Genomic DNA, 18,469 nt, shown 5'->3' on the forward strand with positions numbered 1-18,469 from the left:
TGGTCATGAAGATCTTTTTTTGTATAATTCTTCTGTGTATTCTTGCCACCTCTTCTTAATATCTCCTGCTTCTGTTAGTTCCATAGCATTTCTGTCCTATATTGTGCCCATTATTGCATGAAATATTCCCTTGGTATCTCTAATTTTCTTGATAAGATCTCTAGTCTTTCCCATTCTATTGTTTTCCTCTGTTTCTTTTCATTGATCACATGGAAGGCTTTCTTATCTCTCCTTGCTAGTCTTTGGAACTCTGCATTCAAATAAGTATATTTTTCCTTTTCTCCTTTGCCTTTAGCTTCTCTTCTTTTCTCAGCTATTTGTAAGGTTTCCTCAGACATCCATTTTGCCTTTTTGCATTTGTTTTTCTTGGGGATGGTCTTGATTTCTGCCTCTGTACAATGTCTTTAATTGTTCTTCAAGACTCTTCTGTCCATAGTTCTTCAAGCTCTCTGTCTGTCAGATCTAATCTCTTGAATCTGTTTGTCAGTTCTACTGTATAATCATAAGGGATTTGATTAGGTCATGCCTGAATGGTCTAGTGGTTTTCCCTACTTTCTTCAGTTTAAGTCTGAATTTGACAAAAAGGAGTTCATGATCTGAGACACAGTCAGCTCCTAGTCTTGTTTTTGCTGACTGTACAGAGGTTCTCCATCTTTGGCTAAAGAATATAATCAGTCTGTTTTCAGTATTAACCATCTGGTGATATCCATGTGTAGAGTCTTCTCTTGTGTTGTTGGAAGACGGCATTTGCTTTGACCAGTGCACTCTGTTGGCAAAACTCTGCTAGCCTTTGCCTTGCTTCATTTAGCACTCCAAGGCCAAACTTGCCTGTTACTCCAGTATCTCTTGACTTCCTACTTTTGCATTTCAGTCCCCTATGATGAAAAGTACATATTTTTTGGGGTGTTAGTTCTAGAAGGTCTTTTAGGTCTTCATAGAACCGTTCAATGTCAGCTTTTTCAATATTACTTGTTGTTGCATAGACTTGGATTACCGTGATATTGAATGGCTTGCCTTAGAAACGAATAGAGATCATTCTGTCGTTTTTGAGATTGCATCCAAGTACTGCATTTTGGACTCTTTTGTTGACTGTGAGGGCTACTCCATTTCATCTCCATTCTTTCTGGAGTTATTTCTCCACTTTTCTCCAGTAGCATGTTGGGCACCTAGTGACCTGAGGAGTTCATCTATCAGTGTCATATCTTTTTGCCTTTTCATACTGTTCATGGAGTTCTCAAGGCAAGAATACTGAAGTGGTAATTTGTGCATAATTTTATAAAAACCACTAAAATATTGTAAAGTAATTAGCCTCCAATTAAAATAAATAAATTAATTTTAAAATATCATCTATCAGTAAGCATGTGATAAAGTATTTCCCCAAATATCTGAGGACTTTCTAATATCCCCCAATACTATCATTTCTATAAATTTGTAAATGGAGTCTTCACATGAATATAAAATGGCAGTACAGGAACGCCATAAGAAGAATAAATGAAACTCCTACTTATTCTATCCTTTATACTAAATGTAATTTTAGGTGATTACTTTTTTAGTTATTATTTTTATAACTCACCTGGCTACTAATGGGTATGGAAAATTAGACTATAGGTCTCTGAATCCTCCATGAACAACTGCCTCATTAGGCTGTATTTGTTTCAATTTTTGTGGAGGTGGTGGTACATATCTGAGAAAATAAAACATTTTAATGAGCAAAGTTGCATGTGGAGTTATATCCATAACTCCTTAAATGTGTAGCTCTATATGGGAAAGATCCATATTATGTGTTAGGCATAGACTCGTTCTTAGCAGCAAACTTTAAACCACAATGTTTAATACTAGACATTAGTAAGAGAATTGCATGTTATGATTATTAAGTATTTTCAGCAAAACATTTCATGGTTACTCCTTGTCTTTAATGTCTTTCTCTACCCTTCTATTATGCCAAAACTCAGATATCAGCAGCTTTCCCAGACATTTCAGGTAATAAAATTGTTACATTTCAAGACCTAAACAACACTTTACTTACTTTCATTTTGTAGTGCTTCAGAAGTTTATTGTCTAGCTGTCCATTTTTGTTGTTGATATTAAAACTGTTTTCTGCTTTTTTATATTTTCTGAATGCCTTCAAAATTCTAAGCATTGAGGAGAATCCACAGAAAAATGTATTTGTTTAGAAAGGCAGCAGAGTTTTTTTCTTTTTTCTTTTAGGAAGGCAGCAGTCTCTGACCATAAAAGTTATGGTGTCTAAGTTGCCAAGGCTGTCCTTTTAATTAGTGTTTCATATTTATAACCAGTTCCATATAAATTATTCCATCTACTCCTTCATTTAGCAATCAGAATATAGAAAAGACAAAGAAGTGAGATGCAAGAAATATATACCTTGTTAGGGTATATGAAACAATATGGAAACAAGGAGAAGAATGTAACTCACATACTTAAGTTTCATGACATTATTCTTAAAATATTACAAAGCATTAGCTATGAAAAGGCTGATCAAGATGATTTCAGGCAGAGGGAAAACATGTGTAAAGACAAGGTGCCTTAACAAACATGGTGGCTCTCAAAAAAGGGGAAGTAGGTAGTTTGGGTGAGTCTGAATATACACAGCTGGAAGGTATTGATGAGAGATGAGGCTTTTTGGTTTATCAGTTAGAGTTTATTTTGAAGGTAATTGAGATATGAGATGTATTTTATTTGCGGCCAACACAACCTGAGCATTACCACGAAATTCTGAAACATAGTTTCAGTTTAGCTTAGGAATATTACAATATCATCACCATCCACCGCTGTAAATCTGAAATCCATACATAATTTCTGTAACCATATTTAAGTTCCAAAGAAGGAAAATAGAAAACCGTGTTTTCATGTCACCTGAAGCAAGCATCTCCTTGTACAAGTGAAAGCATACTATGCTTTTCCCAAAGTGAGAAAGAAGGACCTAAACATCATTTTATCCATCTTTGAGTGATATATTTCCTTTCTTCAGTCAATCACATCTTTCTTTGATATCTTGGAATTTATAAACTGAGATTTTTTTACTCATTATTAATACAATTTACATTTTATAGGAATGGGAATGGAAAACATATTTATCTTTGTGTTAACTGGGTTAAAACCTCAAATGATTTGGAAGACACCCAAAATATTTCAAGAGAATTATATTGGAAATACTGTCATCTTGGATACCGAGTACAAAGTGAAGAGCTTCTTTCAACCCTAAAAACTGTTGGCAGGAAGCAAACTGAGAAAAGTCCGCAATTGTCAATATGTGATTGTTATCTGTCATGAAAAGTAAAGGATGATACAAACAGCAGAAATAAAAGAACAAAGGATGAAATGTTTCTACAAAAGAAACTTAGGATCTACTATTTTATAGTTATTCAGTTCAGTTCAATTCAGTTCAGTTCAGTCGCTCAGTCGTGTCCGACTCTTTGCGACCCCATGAATCGCAGCATGCCAGGCCTCCCTGTCCATCACCAACTCCCGAAGTCCACCCAAACCCATGTCCATCGAGTCAGTGATGCCATCCAACCATCTCATCCTCTGTCATCCCTTTCTCCTCCTGCTCTCAATCCTACCCAGCATCAGGGTCTTTTCCAATGAGTGAGCTCTTCGCATCAGGTGGCCAGTGTTGGAGTTTCAGCTTCAACATCAGTCCTTCCAATGAACACCCTGGACTGATCTCCTGTAGGATGGATTGATTGGACCTCCTTGCAGTCCAAGAGACTCTCAAGAGTCTTCTCCAACACCACAGTTCAAAAGCATCAATTCTGTGGTGCTCAGCTTTCTTCACCGTCCAACAATATAGTTATTAGTAGCGCTCATATAGGAGCCACAGGATAAATGCTTCACTCTTTCCCCTTATTTTTCAGTACAGTGAGTTTATACACAATATGAAAGAATTTCTGAATGTTCTTCCTGAGGATCACTATACACTTCTGATGCTACAAGCAATCTAGGGATTTCTTGTAGGATCTTTCCTTTTTTTTTTTTTAACAAGGTCATTATGTGAAGGGTAAATATCTCTGTTCAATGTGTTTACTGAACCTCAATCTACTATTTAAATATTTTTATATCAAGGCACAAGTCAGAATCTTCAAATCTAATTCTGGTTGTACTTTCTCTCTTGTACTTCCTTTCTGGCCTCACTTCCTCATGTCCTCCACTTTGCTGCAAAGAAAAGGCTCTCCCTGTTTATAGTTTTGCAAAATTATATGACTTTGCTAAAAATTGTAAAGTTATAAGTTTAAGAATCTTAGGTCTGGTTCTTCATATTAAAATGTGGATTTGGGAAATTTGGAAATTCTTTTGAATAAAGCTTAGATTTTGAGATAATGGCTTAAGACTTAAATCAGATTTAAAATACATAGAAAATAATTTTCTATGCAAATTCAGTGGTTGGGGTGATATAGATCAAATGAAAGATTGAATATGAAAATATTTTTAAATATTATATTTTTTATGCATGCTAAAATAAGAACCTTAATATATGTGCCTCAATTTTCTACAAATTATATATTCTGCCAAGTGTTTTTTCCTTTTTTTCCTTTATTTCTCCAGTTGAAATAATTATACAGTTAAATATAAATTAAAGGCCTAGTTGTACGACAAACCCAGGTCCTTTGGTTGTTCAGTCAAAGAGGTAAGACCTCTGGCTGTTTCACATGAGATGCATTCACTCCTTGGCCCAGGTTTCGGGATTCTGCCAGCCCTTGAGTTCCTTAATAGTTTCTTCAAAATCCTTAAGTGTAAGATACTCCTAGTAGTTGTCATTTATTTGAACTATTGGTGGGTTTACACAGGCCTCTAAACATTCCACTTCTATAAGAGTGAAAAGTTTGTCAGGTGTAGTCTCTCCAGCCATTATTTCAAGTTTTTTCTTAATGGCCTCCAGTATGCTGTCAGACTTTCAGTGCATGCAAGGCATAGTAGTGCAGACTTGAATACACTTTCCAACTGGCTTGGCAATATATATTGTATAAAAAGTTACTACGTAATATACTCTCATCGAAGGTACTTGTAAAACTTCTCCAACCTTGTTCATAACAGAGTTGGGCAGCCATCCATTCTTTCTTTGGGATAAATCCAGGATCATAAGCACAGCTTCTGCTTTATGCCCCTTTAGGTGTTGTTGTTGTTCAGTTCTTCAGTCGTTTCTGAATCTTTGTGACCCCATGAAACGCAGCACACCAGGATTTTCTAACCTTCAATATCTGCCTGAGTTTGCTCAAACTCATGTCCATTGAGTTGATGACACCATCCAACTATCTCATCCTCTTTTGCCCCTTCTCCTCAATCTTTCTCAGCATCAGGGTCTTTTTCAATGAGTCGGTTCTTCGCATCAGAAGTCCAAAATATTGAAACTTCAGCTTCAGCACCAGTCCTTCCAATCAATATTTAGAATTTATTTCCTTTAGGATTGACTGGTTTGATCTTGTTGTCCAAGGGAGTCTCAAGAGTCTTCTCCAGCATTGGAGTTCAAAACCATCAGCTGTTCAGCATTCAGCAGCCTTATTTATGGTCCAGCTCTCATATCTGTACATGACTACTGAAAAAACCATAGCTTTGATTTTACAGACCTTTGCTGACAGAGTGATGTCTCTGATTTGTAATATGTGTCTAGGTTTGTCATAACTTTTCTTCCAAGGAGCAGGCATCTTTTTATTCCATGGGTGCACTCACTGTCCACAGTGATTTTGGAGCCCCCCAAAAGAAAGTCTATCACTGTTTCCATTTTGTTTTCCCATCTATTTGCCATGAAGTGATGGGCCCAGATGCCATGATCTTTGTTTTTTAAACATTGGCTTTTAAACCAGCTTTTTCACTCTCCTCTTTCACTTTCATCAAGAGGCTCTTTTGTTCTCTTCACATTCAGCCATAAGGGTGGTGTCATCTGCATATTTGAAGTTATTGATATTTCTCCCATCAATCTTGATTCTAGCTTGTGTTTCATTCAACCCAGCATTTCACATTATGTACTCTGTATATAAGTTAAATAAGGAGAGGGACAATATACAGCCCTGACATACTTCTTTTCCAACTTGGAATCAGTTTGTTGTTCCACGCCCAGTTCTAACTGTTCTTCTTGACCTGAATAAAGATTTCTCAGGAGGCAGGTAAGGTGACCTGGCATTCCCATCTGTTTAAGAATTTTCCAGTTTGTTGTGTTCCACTCAGTCAAAGGCTTTGGCATAGTCAATAAAGGAGTAGTTTTTTTGTTTTTGTTTTTTTAATAAATTTATTTATTTTAGTTGGGGCCTAATTACTTTACAATATTGTAGTGGTTTTTGCCATACATTGACATGAATCAGCCATGGGTTTACATGTGTTCCCAATCCTGAACCCCACCTCCCACCTCCCTCCCCATCCCATCCCTTTGGGTCATCCCATTGCCCCAGCCCTGAGCATTTGTCTCATGCATCAAACCTGGACTGGGGTTCTGTTTCACGTATGATAATATACATGTTTCGATGCTATTCTCTCAGAATGTCCCACCCTCACCTTCTCCCTCAGAGTCCATAAGACTGTTGTATGCATCTGTGTCTCTTATTCTGTCTCGCATATAGGGTTATCATTACCATCTTTCAAATTCCATATATATACATTAGTATACTGTGTTGGTGTTTTTCTTTCTGGCTTACTTCACTCTGTATAATGGGCTCCAGTTTCATCCATCTCAATAGAACTGATTCAAATGTATTCTTTTTAATGGCTGAGTAATATTCCATTGTGTATATGTATCACAGCTTCCTTATCCATTCGTCTGCTGATGGACATCTAGGTTGCTTCCATGTCCTGGCTATTATAAACAGTGCTGCAATGAACATTGGAGTACACGTGTCTCTTTCAATTCTGATTTCCTCGGTGTGTATGCCCAGCAGTGGGATTGCTGGGTCAGATGGCAGTTCTATTCCCAGTTTTTTAAGGAATCTCCACACTGTTCTCCATAGTGGCTGTACTAGTTTGCAATCCCACCAACAGTGTAAGAGGGTTCCCTTTTCTCCACACCCTCTCCAGCATTTATTGCTTGTAGACTTTTTGATAGCAGCCATTCTGATGGGCATGAAATGGTACCTCATTGTGGTTTTTATTTGCATTTCTCTAATAATGAGTGATGTTGAGCATCTTTTCATGTGTTTGTTAACCATCTGTATGTCTTCTTTGGAGAAATGTCTGTTTAGTTGTTTTTTTAGCAATTGTCTCTGTCCTCTTAAGAGTTTTCCAGTGTGAAATCAAATGTAATATCTAGGTTATTGTCAGGAGTATCTCTGTGCACAGCTCTCTCATGAAAACTCCTCAAATGTCTTCTCCACTGGCAAGGATGGGTCCATGGGTCCAGAGCACCATAGAGATCATGGTGGACAAACTTGCCTGGCTCCCAAGTGGTTTTTATTTTAATTTTTTAATGATCAGTGCATGATAGCATGAATAAAAGAACTTAATAAGAAATCAGGATACTCAGGTTTTCATAATAGTTAATTCATAGTTCTTTAACTACCAAGTATATTTTATGTACTTAACACATGTTTAAGGCAAAACACATTAACAGATTATCTCATTTGTTTTCTTTGATATCCTTTCTATGTCTGAAGGAAAGATATTTGTAACAGATGGCCCTCCAAGTGGCTCTTTAAAATTCTGACTCTATAATCATAGGGCAAATGGATTATAATTTTAATTTTCAGAACTCCATCATAAACTGTAGTACCTGACTGCTTTCTACCCTTCTTGAGTTATAGCTAGTTAACAAATAAAATAATTTGAAAGTTGTTCTTTTCATTCTAAAGTTGTATATTTAAAAAAACAAAAACAAAAAAACAAGCCGGGGGGCATTGTGATTATGTACCCCCTTCATTTTATCAAAACTCATTCAAACACTATGGTATGTATAAGCAGACAGTTCACACACTTTACTTTTACTTATTGATTAGCACACCTAAAATATTCCCGATCAAGCAAGAACTACAAATAATTTGTATGTGAAATGTTTTTGACATCTTCCTTCCACAAGTTTAAAACAATTATAGAATATTTTTTAAACATACCTTGTTATGTATTCCTTCTACATATCCTATTTCATTAAACTTTCCTCATATTATGTGGGTTTAGTTATTATATGTGAGCATTTTTTACCTAATTATCTTTAAATGTCCTATTTTATTGCAAATTAAATACACATGGATGGTATTTGGAAGGTTTTTTTTCCTTAAGTTTTTTCCTTATGTGTATGGATACTAGGAAAAACTTGATATTTTGGTATTAATTTTAATAATTCTGATATTAAAGTCCATAAAATTCTGGAAGGTCATCTTTCTTTGGCAATGTTTTCAGTTCCAGATAAATATATATATCTTTTTTTTTTATTGTGGGATCTAGGGCATCTGTTGGAGAAGGAAATGGCAACCCACTCCAGTATTCTTGCCTGGAGAATTCTGTGGATAGAGGGGCCTGGTGTGCTGCTGTCCATGGGGTCACACAAAGTCGGACACGACTGAAGTGACTTAGCATGTATGCATGCATTGAAGAAGGAAATGGCAACCCACTCCAGTATTCTTGCCTGGAGAATCTCAGGGACAGAGGAGCCTGGTGGGCTGCCATCTATGGGGTCGTAGAGAGTTGGACACGACTGAAGCGACTTAGCAGGAGTGGGGCATCATCTTACTAGTAGAGAAACTCAGAGACAAATAGAACAGACATTATATGAAGAAAGAAAGGATTCTGAAGGAATTCTTGAGAATCCATGAAACTTTAATGTCTCATGACAGACATGCCAACATTCAGGGTGTAATGAAAGGAAACTGCCAGCACACCAGTGTGGTAGTGGAGAGGAGTGGAGATTGTTTAACGCAATTAGTTGGTCTTCATCTAAAAACCTTCCAGATGAGGCCAAAATGAACTGCTGTGAGGTGATGAATCATACGTTTTAACCTTAAAATATTCCTTTAATTATAAATACATCATTTTTTTAAGCCTATACATTTCAGGTCTGGAGATAGAGCATTCTACATCTGCAATAAAAATAAACAAATGTATGTCCTTTCCAGGATATCAGAGAACACTAGTTACTCACAAAGAGGAAAATACCTTGCAATTTGACTCAGAATAGCACAGATGAGAAGTTAATCTGCTTTCTATACTCACCAGTTCTTATTTAGAAGAGAAGACTCCTGGAGCACCATTTGATGAATAGATAAAAATTTCATTCATAATATATACAACAGATATATTTAATATTCATAAGATGCATTCCCTATATAAGGCCAATATTGTCAATATAAACATTAAATAGATATATTAGATGACAATTATTTTTTTCTGAGGAGTATATGAGCATAGATTCTTGTGATATAAAATGTTATTGCCTATTAATTTGTGCATTTAACATATTTAATTAAATGTGCATTCTTTTAAGTGTTAATATACATAATATTTTCCTTCAGCTGCAGGTGATAAACAATGATTTTGTTTTCTACTCTATACAAATAATAAGCAGGAAATTGTCATTTGGGAAAAAATGTAAAGCTATATCTTTGGGGAAAAAAAGCTATGACCAACCTAGACAGCATGCTTAAAAGCAAAGACATCACTTTGCCAACAAAGGTCCATCCAAAGCTATGGTTTTTCCAGTAGTCATGTATAGATCTGAGAGTTGGACTATAAAGAAAGCTGAGCACCAAAGAACAGATGCTTTTGAACTGTGGTGTTGGAGAAAATTCTTGAGAGTTACTTGGGCTGCAAGAAGATCAAACCAGTCAATCCTAAAGGAAATCAGTCCTGAATATTCATTGGAAGAACTGATGCTGAAGCTGAAACTCCAATACCTTGGCCATCTAATGTGAAGAACTGACTCATTGGAAAAGACCCTGATGCTGGGAAAGATTGAAGGCAGGAGAAGAAGGGGATGACAGAGGATGAGATGGTTGGACAGCATCACCGACTCAATGGACATGAGTTTGAGTAAACTCAGAGAGTTGGTGATGGACAGGAAAGCCTGGCGTGCTGCAGTCCATGGAGTCGCAAAGAGTCAGACATAAGTGAGTGACTGAATTGAACTGAACTGATATCTGTCCTGCTGCTGCTGCTGCTGGTAAGCCGCTTCAGTCGTGTCAGACTCTGTGCGACCCCATGGATAGCAGCCCACCGGGATGCTCTGTCCTTGGAATTCTCCAGGCAAGAATACTGGAGTGGGTGGCCATTTCCTTCTCCACGACATCTGTGAGGAAGCTTCAAATTATAGTATTAGATTATGTATGGCTTTTACAGATTAAGTTATTGCCCATGTGAAGCAACACATTATCAGAGAGAAATTATTTAGTATATACATTATGAGGCCACGAAAACCTCAAGTATTCTCTCCTTTGAAAGAGCCTCTTTTGTCACTGTTTTTTAAACAAGAGACTATATTTGCTAACTCTAGCTCTAAATTGTACATTAGTCTTAATTCTTCTTCGCATGTGACAGTTCAGTTTAGATGAGGAAGGTCATAATCATCAGGTTCTTCTCCTTGCAGGTCTCCTTTTCAGTATTGTCTGTGTTGGACAGAGGAGTTTCCTGATGACCTGCTGAGTTGGCGGGGAAAATGAATGAATGAATGAACAAATGAGTAAACAAATAAAGCTTAAAGCTGAAAATATTCCATGAGTGGGAGGGAGGGAGGGAGAAAAAGAAATATTTTGAACTTTTCATTTACTGAAGTTTGATGAGGTGATGTTTAGGTTCCTTGGGATTCACTTGTGAATTAAGATGGAAGGGTCAAATGTTATTTTTTCTAAGTCTCTGAGCCATAGAAATAGGAAATTTGGGCCTTAGTTATGGTCACTTCTCAAATCTACTCTAAGCAGTATTTAAGTAGGACACAAGACCAGGAAGGAAGAATAATGTAGTATAGAGAACCTCACATATGCATAAGGGATCTTCCATGTTATATTTACTCAACTTCCAAATCTTTTAAAGTTAGTGGTAAGCCTTAAGAAATACTTTTTGTGATGCTTTTTATTTAGTAATGAATTGGATTATTAGAAAACTTTTAGGTTTTATTGTTTAACAAAGAAATATATTTGTCATAGGTTATTATTATTGTAAGAGGGAAATATTCCCTATAGAATTTCTCATTAACATTGGACAAACTATAATAAAAAACAGGCACGATATTTCTTAGACTAGGTCCATTCTCAAGGGATTCATTAAGAAAAGATCATGACATACATTGCATACCTCCTAAAACGTGGACATGTACCTTCATTCTGTAGTTATCTTTAAGTAGGGTTAAATTAATTAAAATAAAACTATTAGACAGAGACTTGGAAATCCACGCATGAACTTCTAGTTTGAATATGACATTTTTGAATGTCATGTGTGCTTTTGAAAACCATTATTAGCATAGAATATCTGTGCCTAATATATTGTAATAGCTCTTACTTAACCCTTGTATACATGATTAGTGCAAACAATCAATCTTTAGTAGCAGATTTTAGAAAGAAAATTCTGATGTGTTGATATGAGTATATTCCTATAGGCTCATTTTTCACTTGCAAAGACAGAGACTGTTTAGTTAAAAACCAACCTTATCTAGGAATAGCTGCATTCTGTCAGAGAGAAAGCTGATAGAAAGATTTGGCAGCAATATAAATAAGATATACTCTAGGAGTTGTGTTTATTTTTTCCATACAAATTCCTTCAAGAAATATGTATGCCTTGTTTTTTATTAGTGTAAAGAAGAAAAAAAAATCCCTTTCTCTTAGAAAATCCACTGTCACATACATTGGTATTTTTAGTACCTTAATAAAACCTAGGGATTTGTTCTAAAGAACATCACATTATGGATGTTTCCTTGAGAAAATGCAACAGTGAGCTTTAGTTAAACAAAGAATTATGCCTCTTTGTTTCAAGTGAATTTACTTTAAATATAGTCATTTGAAATATAAGTTTAAGCAGAATTTTAATTAGCTTATAAGCCCTGGGATATGCTTCTCAGTAATGCTGAGTGTTTTGAGTCTCTACTTTCAGACTCACTCGATATTAATTTTAGCATGATAAGCAATCTTGTCTTTCATGCATTTTAAAGTCAAACAAATAAGATTGTTATTGACTCTAGTCACTTTATATTAACTCTCTGGTACCTGGTTATTATGGTCTGATCCAGAAGTTCAAAAGGATGCAGCATTGCCTCTGAAAAAGTTCCAAGTTAGAAGGGAACTGAGACGTTGAGTTGCTAAGAGATAGTTGGTTTCTTGGGCAACACATCCCTGGGTTCAGAGATAGAGCTAAAATATTAAGCATAGCCTCTGTTTAAACTCATTACATTAAAAAGACAGTGTTAGTAAATGATAATAATCTTAGCTGCTCTATTAATTACATATTGTACTAATAAATACTAATAGTTATTGAATATCCATTACAAATTTTGCTGTGCTAAGTCTTTACATTTAATTTCTTTTTCATCACTCACAACAAACTATGGTTTGTAAATTTTCCAGTGAGGTAAAGAAAATGACAATTATTAAATATTTTACTTCAACATCACTCATCTTGGAAGTGACACAGTAAAGAGTCTGATTGAGGTCTATTTATTTCTAGAGTTCAAATATTTAACATCTTTGCTACATTCCAAAAAGATATTTGTTCTGTTAATTTGACATACTACTTCTATTACTACTAATAAGCATTTATTAAACAGTTGCTGATACCATTCTAAATGATTCTCAATAATTAATTCTTACATAGATTCTACTATCCCACCAACTACAATCAATGGTACTCATGATAGTTGTCTTATCAAATATAAAATCCTGGTAATACGCCTAGTAGCATTATTGTGAAATCACTCAGTCATGTCCAACTGTTTGCGACACCATGGACTATACAGTCCATGGAATTCTCCAGGCCAGAATACTGGAGTGGGTAGCCTTTCCCTTCTCCAGGGATTCTTCTTGACCCAGGAATCAAACCTAATACTCCCACATGGCAGGCGGATTCTTTACCAGAATCCTGAGCCTAAAGGGAAGCCCAAAAACATTATAAATGTGTGTATACACACACACACACACACACACACACACACACATATCTGTGTAAATATATATATATGTATTATATGCACATAAATATGAATTAGAGTGTTTATAGTACCCCTATTTACAGACGCCACCAAACTGGAAATTGTCCAAACATCCACTAGTGTTTGAATAGATAAATACACTGTAATGTATTTAAAGGATAGAACGCTATATAGCAACATTATGTTGAAATTCATAATTAAATGTTGAAAGAAAGAAGTGTGCATCTTTCAAAAAAGTAGGTGCTAATCCAACTTTTATCCAATATAAAAATAAGCAAAACTAATCTATGTTGTTATAAGTCAAAGTAATGATAACCTTATGAGATGGGGAAAGTGACTAGAAGAGATACAAAAAGAAGATTCTGAGAAGCTAATATAACTTTTTTTGAGTGGTGATTATTTATCTATCTGTAGCTATCTATAACGATATATATCTATATACCTGAAAAAAGGTGGCCCACTGAGAAGAGAATGGAAAACCACCTCAGTATTCTTGCCTTGAGACACGCATGAACAGTATGAAAAGGCAAAAAGATAGGACACTGAAAGATGAACTCCCCAGGTCAGTAGGTGTCCAATATGCTAATGGAGATCAGTGGAGAAATAACTCCAGAAAGAATGAAGAGATGGAGCCAAAGCAAAAACAACACCCAGTTATAGATGTGACTTGTGATGGAAGCAAGATCCTATGCTGTAAAAAGCAATATTTCATAGGAACCTGGAATCTTAGGTCCATGAATCAAGGCAAACTGGAAGTGGTAAAATGAGATGGCAAGAGTGAACGTCGACATTTTAGCAATTAGTGAACTAAAATGGACTGGAATGGATGAATTTAAGTCAGATGACCATTATATCTACTACTGTGGGCAGGAATGCCTTAAAAGAAATGGAGTAGCCATCATAGTCAACAAAAGAGTCCAAAATGTAGTGGTTGGATGAAATCTCAAAAACGACAGAATGATCTCTGTTGGTTTCCAAGGCAAACCATTCAATATCACGATAATTCAAGTCTATACCCCGGACAGTAATGCTGAAGAAGCTGAAGTTGAACAGTTCTATGAAGACCTGCAAGACCTTCTAGAACTAACACCCAAAGAAGATGCTCTTTTCATCATAGGGGGCTGAAAAGCAAAAGTAGGAAATCACGAGACACCTGGAGTAACAGGCAAATTGGGTATTGGTGTACAGAATTACTCAGGGCAAAGGTTAATAAGAGTTTTGCCAAGAGAATGCACTGGTCATAACAAACAGCCTCTTCCAACAACACAAGAGAAGACTCTACACATGGACCTCATCAGATGGTCACTACTGGTATCAGATTGATAATATTCTTTGCAGTCAAAGATGGAGAAGCTCTATACAGTCAGCAAAAACAAGATTGGGAGTTGACAGTGGCTCAGATCATGAACTCCTTATTGCCAATTCAGACTTAAATTAAAGAAAGCAGGGAAAACCACTAGACCATTCAGGTATGACCTAAATTGAATCCCTTATGATTATACAGTGACAGTGAGAAATAGATTTAAGGGACTAGATCTGATAGACAGAAAGCCTGATGAACTATGGACGGGGGTTTGTGACATTGTACAGGAGACAGGGAGCAAGACGATCCCCAAGAAAAAGAAATGCAAAAAAGCAAAATGGCTGTTTGAGGAGGCCTTACAAATAGCTGTGAAATGAAGAGAAGCAAACAGCAAAGGAGAAAACGAAAGATATTCCCATTTGAATGAAGAGTTCCAAAGAATAGCAAGGAGAGACAAGAAAGCCTTCCTCAGTGATCAATGCAAAGAAATAGAGGAAAACAATAGAATGGGAAAGAAAAGAGATCTCTTCAAAAAAAAAAAAATTAGAAATACCAAGGGAAGATTTTATGCAAAGAAGGGCTCAATAAAGGAGAGAAATGGTATGCACCTAACAGAAACAAAACATATTAAGAAGAGGTGGCAAGAATAGACGGAAAAACTAGACATAAAGATTTTCACGACCCAGATAATCATGACGGTGTGATCACTCACCTAGACCCAGACATCCTAGAATGTGAAGTCAAGTGGGAAGCCTCACTACAAACAAAGCTAGTGGAGGTGATGGAATTCCAGTTGAGCTATTTCAAATCCTCAAAGGTGATGCTGTGAAAGTGCTGCACTCGATATGCCAGCAAATGTGGAAAACTCAGCAGTGGCCACAGGATTGGAAAAGGTCAGTTTTCATTCCAACCCCAAAGAAAGGCAATGCCAAAGAATGCTCAAACTACCGCACAATGACACTCATCTCACACGCTAGTAAATAATACTCAAAATTCTCCAAGCCAGGCTTCAACAGTATATGAACCGTGAACTTCCAAATGTTCCAGCTGGTTTTAGAAAGGGCAGAGGGACCAGAAGTCAAATTGCCAACATCCGTTGGATCATGAAAAAAGCAAAAGAGTTCCAGAGAAACATGTATTTCTGCTTCATTGATTTTGCCAAAGACTTTGACTGTGTGGATCATAAAATACTGGGGAAAATTCTGAAAGAGATGGGAATGCCAGACCACCTGGCCTACCTCTTGAGAAATCTGTATGCAGGTCAGGAAGCAACAGTTAGAACTGGACATGGAACAACAGACTGGTTCCAAATAGGAAAAGGAGTACGTCAAGGCTGTATATTGTCACCCTGCTTATTTAACTTATATGCAGAGTACATCATGAGAAACGCTGGGCTGGATGAAGCACAAGCTGGAATCAAGATTGCCAGAAGAAATATCAGTAACCTCAGATATGCAGATGACACCACCCTTATGGCAGAAAGTGAAGAAGAATGAAAGAGCCTTTTGATGAAAGTGAAAGAGGAGAGTAAAAAAGTTGGCTTAAAGCTCAACATTCAGAAAATGAAGATCATGGCATCTGGTCCCATCATTTTTGGCAAATAAATGGGGAAACAGTGGAAACAGTGGCAGACTTTATTTGAGGGTGCTCCAAAATCACTTCAGATGGTGATTGCAGCCAGGAAATTCAAAGACACTTTCTCCTTGGAAGGAAAGTTATGACCAACCTAGGCAGCATATTAAAAAGCAGAGACATTACTTAGTCAACAAAGGTCCATCTAGTCAAGGCTATGATTTTTCCAGTAGTCATGTATGGATGGCTTTATAGTCGTGTTGGACTGTAAAGAAACCTGAGCACTGAAGAATCGATGCCTTTGAATTCTGGTTTTAGAAAAGACTCTTGAGAGTTCCTTGGACTGCAAGGATATCCAACCAGTCCATCCTATAGGAAATCAGTCCTGAATATTCATTGGAAGGGCTATTGTTGAAGCTGAAACTCCAATACTTTCGCCACCTGGTGAAAATAACTGACTCATTTGAAAAGACCCTGATTCTTGGAAAGATTGAAGGCAGGAGGAGAAGGGAACGACAGAGGATGAGATGGTTGGATGGCATCACTGACTCAATGGACACAAGTTTGAGTAAACTCTGGGAGTTTGTGGTAGACAGGGAATCCTGGTGTGTTGCAGTCCTTGGAGTCACACAGTCGGACATGACTGAGCGACTGAACCTAAATGAACTGTATATATACATACACACACACGCACATGAACACATTTGATATACATATGTGTGAAATTAGACACATTAATATAATGGTAAAATCAATTCATTCTATGACTTCCTCTGTAAGTTTTACATTAACTAAACTTCTTCTTCATAGGTTTCTATTTCCTATCACTGCCATAACATTATAGCCCATTTATTAGTTCTTTGTTTCTTTAAAGTTAGACATAAACTTCAGCTTGTCTTCTGTACCTTGAAAATAGTATGCTTCTTGTTCATGAAAACATCTATAGACCTTAAAGAAAACTTTATAAAAATAAAATGTTGAAAATATTCCTAATAAATTTAAATTTGGATAATATTTATGTTTATATCTGAGTATTTCATGTTTGATCATTGATGCTTAATGTTTTAAACAAAACTTCACAAACATTTTTACCTTTTAGTCAGTTAGTCACTTTCACCAGTTTGCACTTCAAAATTAATGTTTATTTCCTTTCATTCACTTTTTGACTCAATTATTTCATCTCAAATGTACCATCAAAATAAGACTTTAATTAACTTGTAGAAATTTGTAATACAATAACCTGATCCTCAAAGGATCTTGCAAAACAAATATGCATTTGCATTAGTTAACAACAGAAGCACTATAATTATGTTTTTAATGTTATTATCTTGATGAAATGCTGACATTACCATTTAGCTTACTGAATGCTATAATTTAAGTATTTGTACCATGATATCTGACATTCCTCCAGTTTAAAAAAAGTGATATTTTGAAATATTTACTTCACGGTGAAATGATTTTGTATTGTTTTTTAAATGGATCACTGGAGAGTCAGTGTTGAAAATAAACCCTAAATGTGTGTGTGTGTGTGTGTGTGTGTGTGTGTGTGTTGGTAGTGGTGGTGGTGGGAGAAATATTGTAGAGATGAGCATGGATCTAAATTAAAAAACAATTACCTTAATCCAATAGAGAAGAGGTAGTGGTGACTGAGGTCTGTGTTTTAACTGTAGTACAAGAAAGAGCAGATACTGAATGTGTTTTAAAAGGACACCTTGCCAAATTTATACTTGGGTACCCACTATCCTGTGTGCATGTCTGCTAAGTCGGCTCTATCTTGTCCATGTCTTTGAGACCCTGTAGGCTATAGCCTGCCAGACCCCTCTGTCCATGGGGATTCTCTAGGCAAGAATACTGAAGTGACTTGCCATGGCCTCCTCCAGGAAATCTTCCTGACCCAGGGATCAACTCAAATCTCTTAAGTCTCCTGCATTGGTAGCCAGGTTCTTTTCCACTAGTGCCACCTGGGAAGCCCACCCAGTATCTTATATAATATAAACTTCTCAAAATATTTGCTGAATGAAAGAATAACGCATCATCACATAATCCTTTTCTCTTTAGTTGTCCGCAACTCTTTCTCAATGTGAATTGAAGAAATGTTTTGCCATTACTGAGTTAATCTCTATTCATGCATGCCCTGAACATTCTATGCATATTTCACAGTTCTTATCAATATTTCTTGTGCACTGAGAGCATGGTTAGAGGATCTATAGAGTACTGTCCAACAGAAATTCAATGAGCCACATATGTAATTTTAAATATTCTGGAATTAACAATGAAAACAAAATTAAAAACCAACAGCTGAAATTATTTTTATGAAATATTTTATTTATTCTGATTTATCAAAAACATTACTATTTCAAAATATAATCAATAGAAAAAATCAATGAGATTTTTTTCATGACTTTTTTTTTTTTCTTTTGGTACAAAGTCTTCCAAAGTAGTTGTGTATTTTACATTTATAGTACCACTCAACTCAAATGCTGAATTTCATAATAAAAGCTTAATTTGCATTTATAAGTAATAAAGTTTATAGTTGA

The 18,469-nt window shown here is 36.1% G+C and overlaps 1 pseudogene; it reads right to left on the reverse strand.

Moving 5' to 3' along the window:
- Positions 1 to 4,588: 4,588 nt before the first annotated feature.
- The window catches only part of LOC145525227 (NADH dehydrogenase [ubiquinone] flavoprotein 2, mitochondrial-like), a 39,470-nt pseudogene continuing 25,589 nt past the window's right edge, over positions 4,589 to 18,469 (reverse strand).

The sequence above is a fragment of the Giraffa tippelskirchi genome, chromosome 11, assembly GCF_054371585.1.
Source record: "Giraffa tippelskirchi isolate mGirTip1 chromosome 11, T2T-mGirTip1v1.2.pri, whole genome shotgun sequence".
Lineage (NCBI taxonomy): Eukaryota > Metazoa > Chordata > Mammalia > Artiodactyla > Giraffidae > Giraffa > Giraffa tippelskirchi.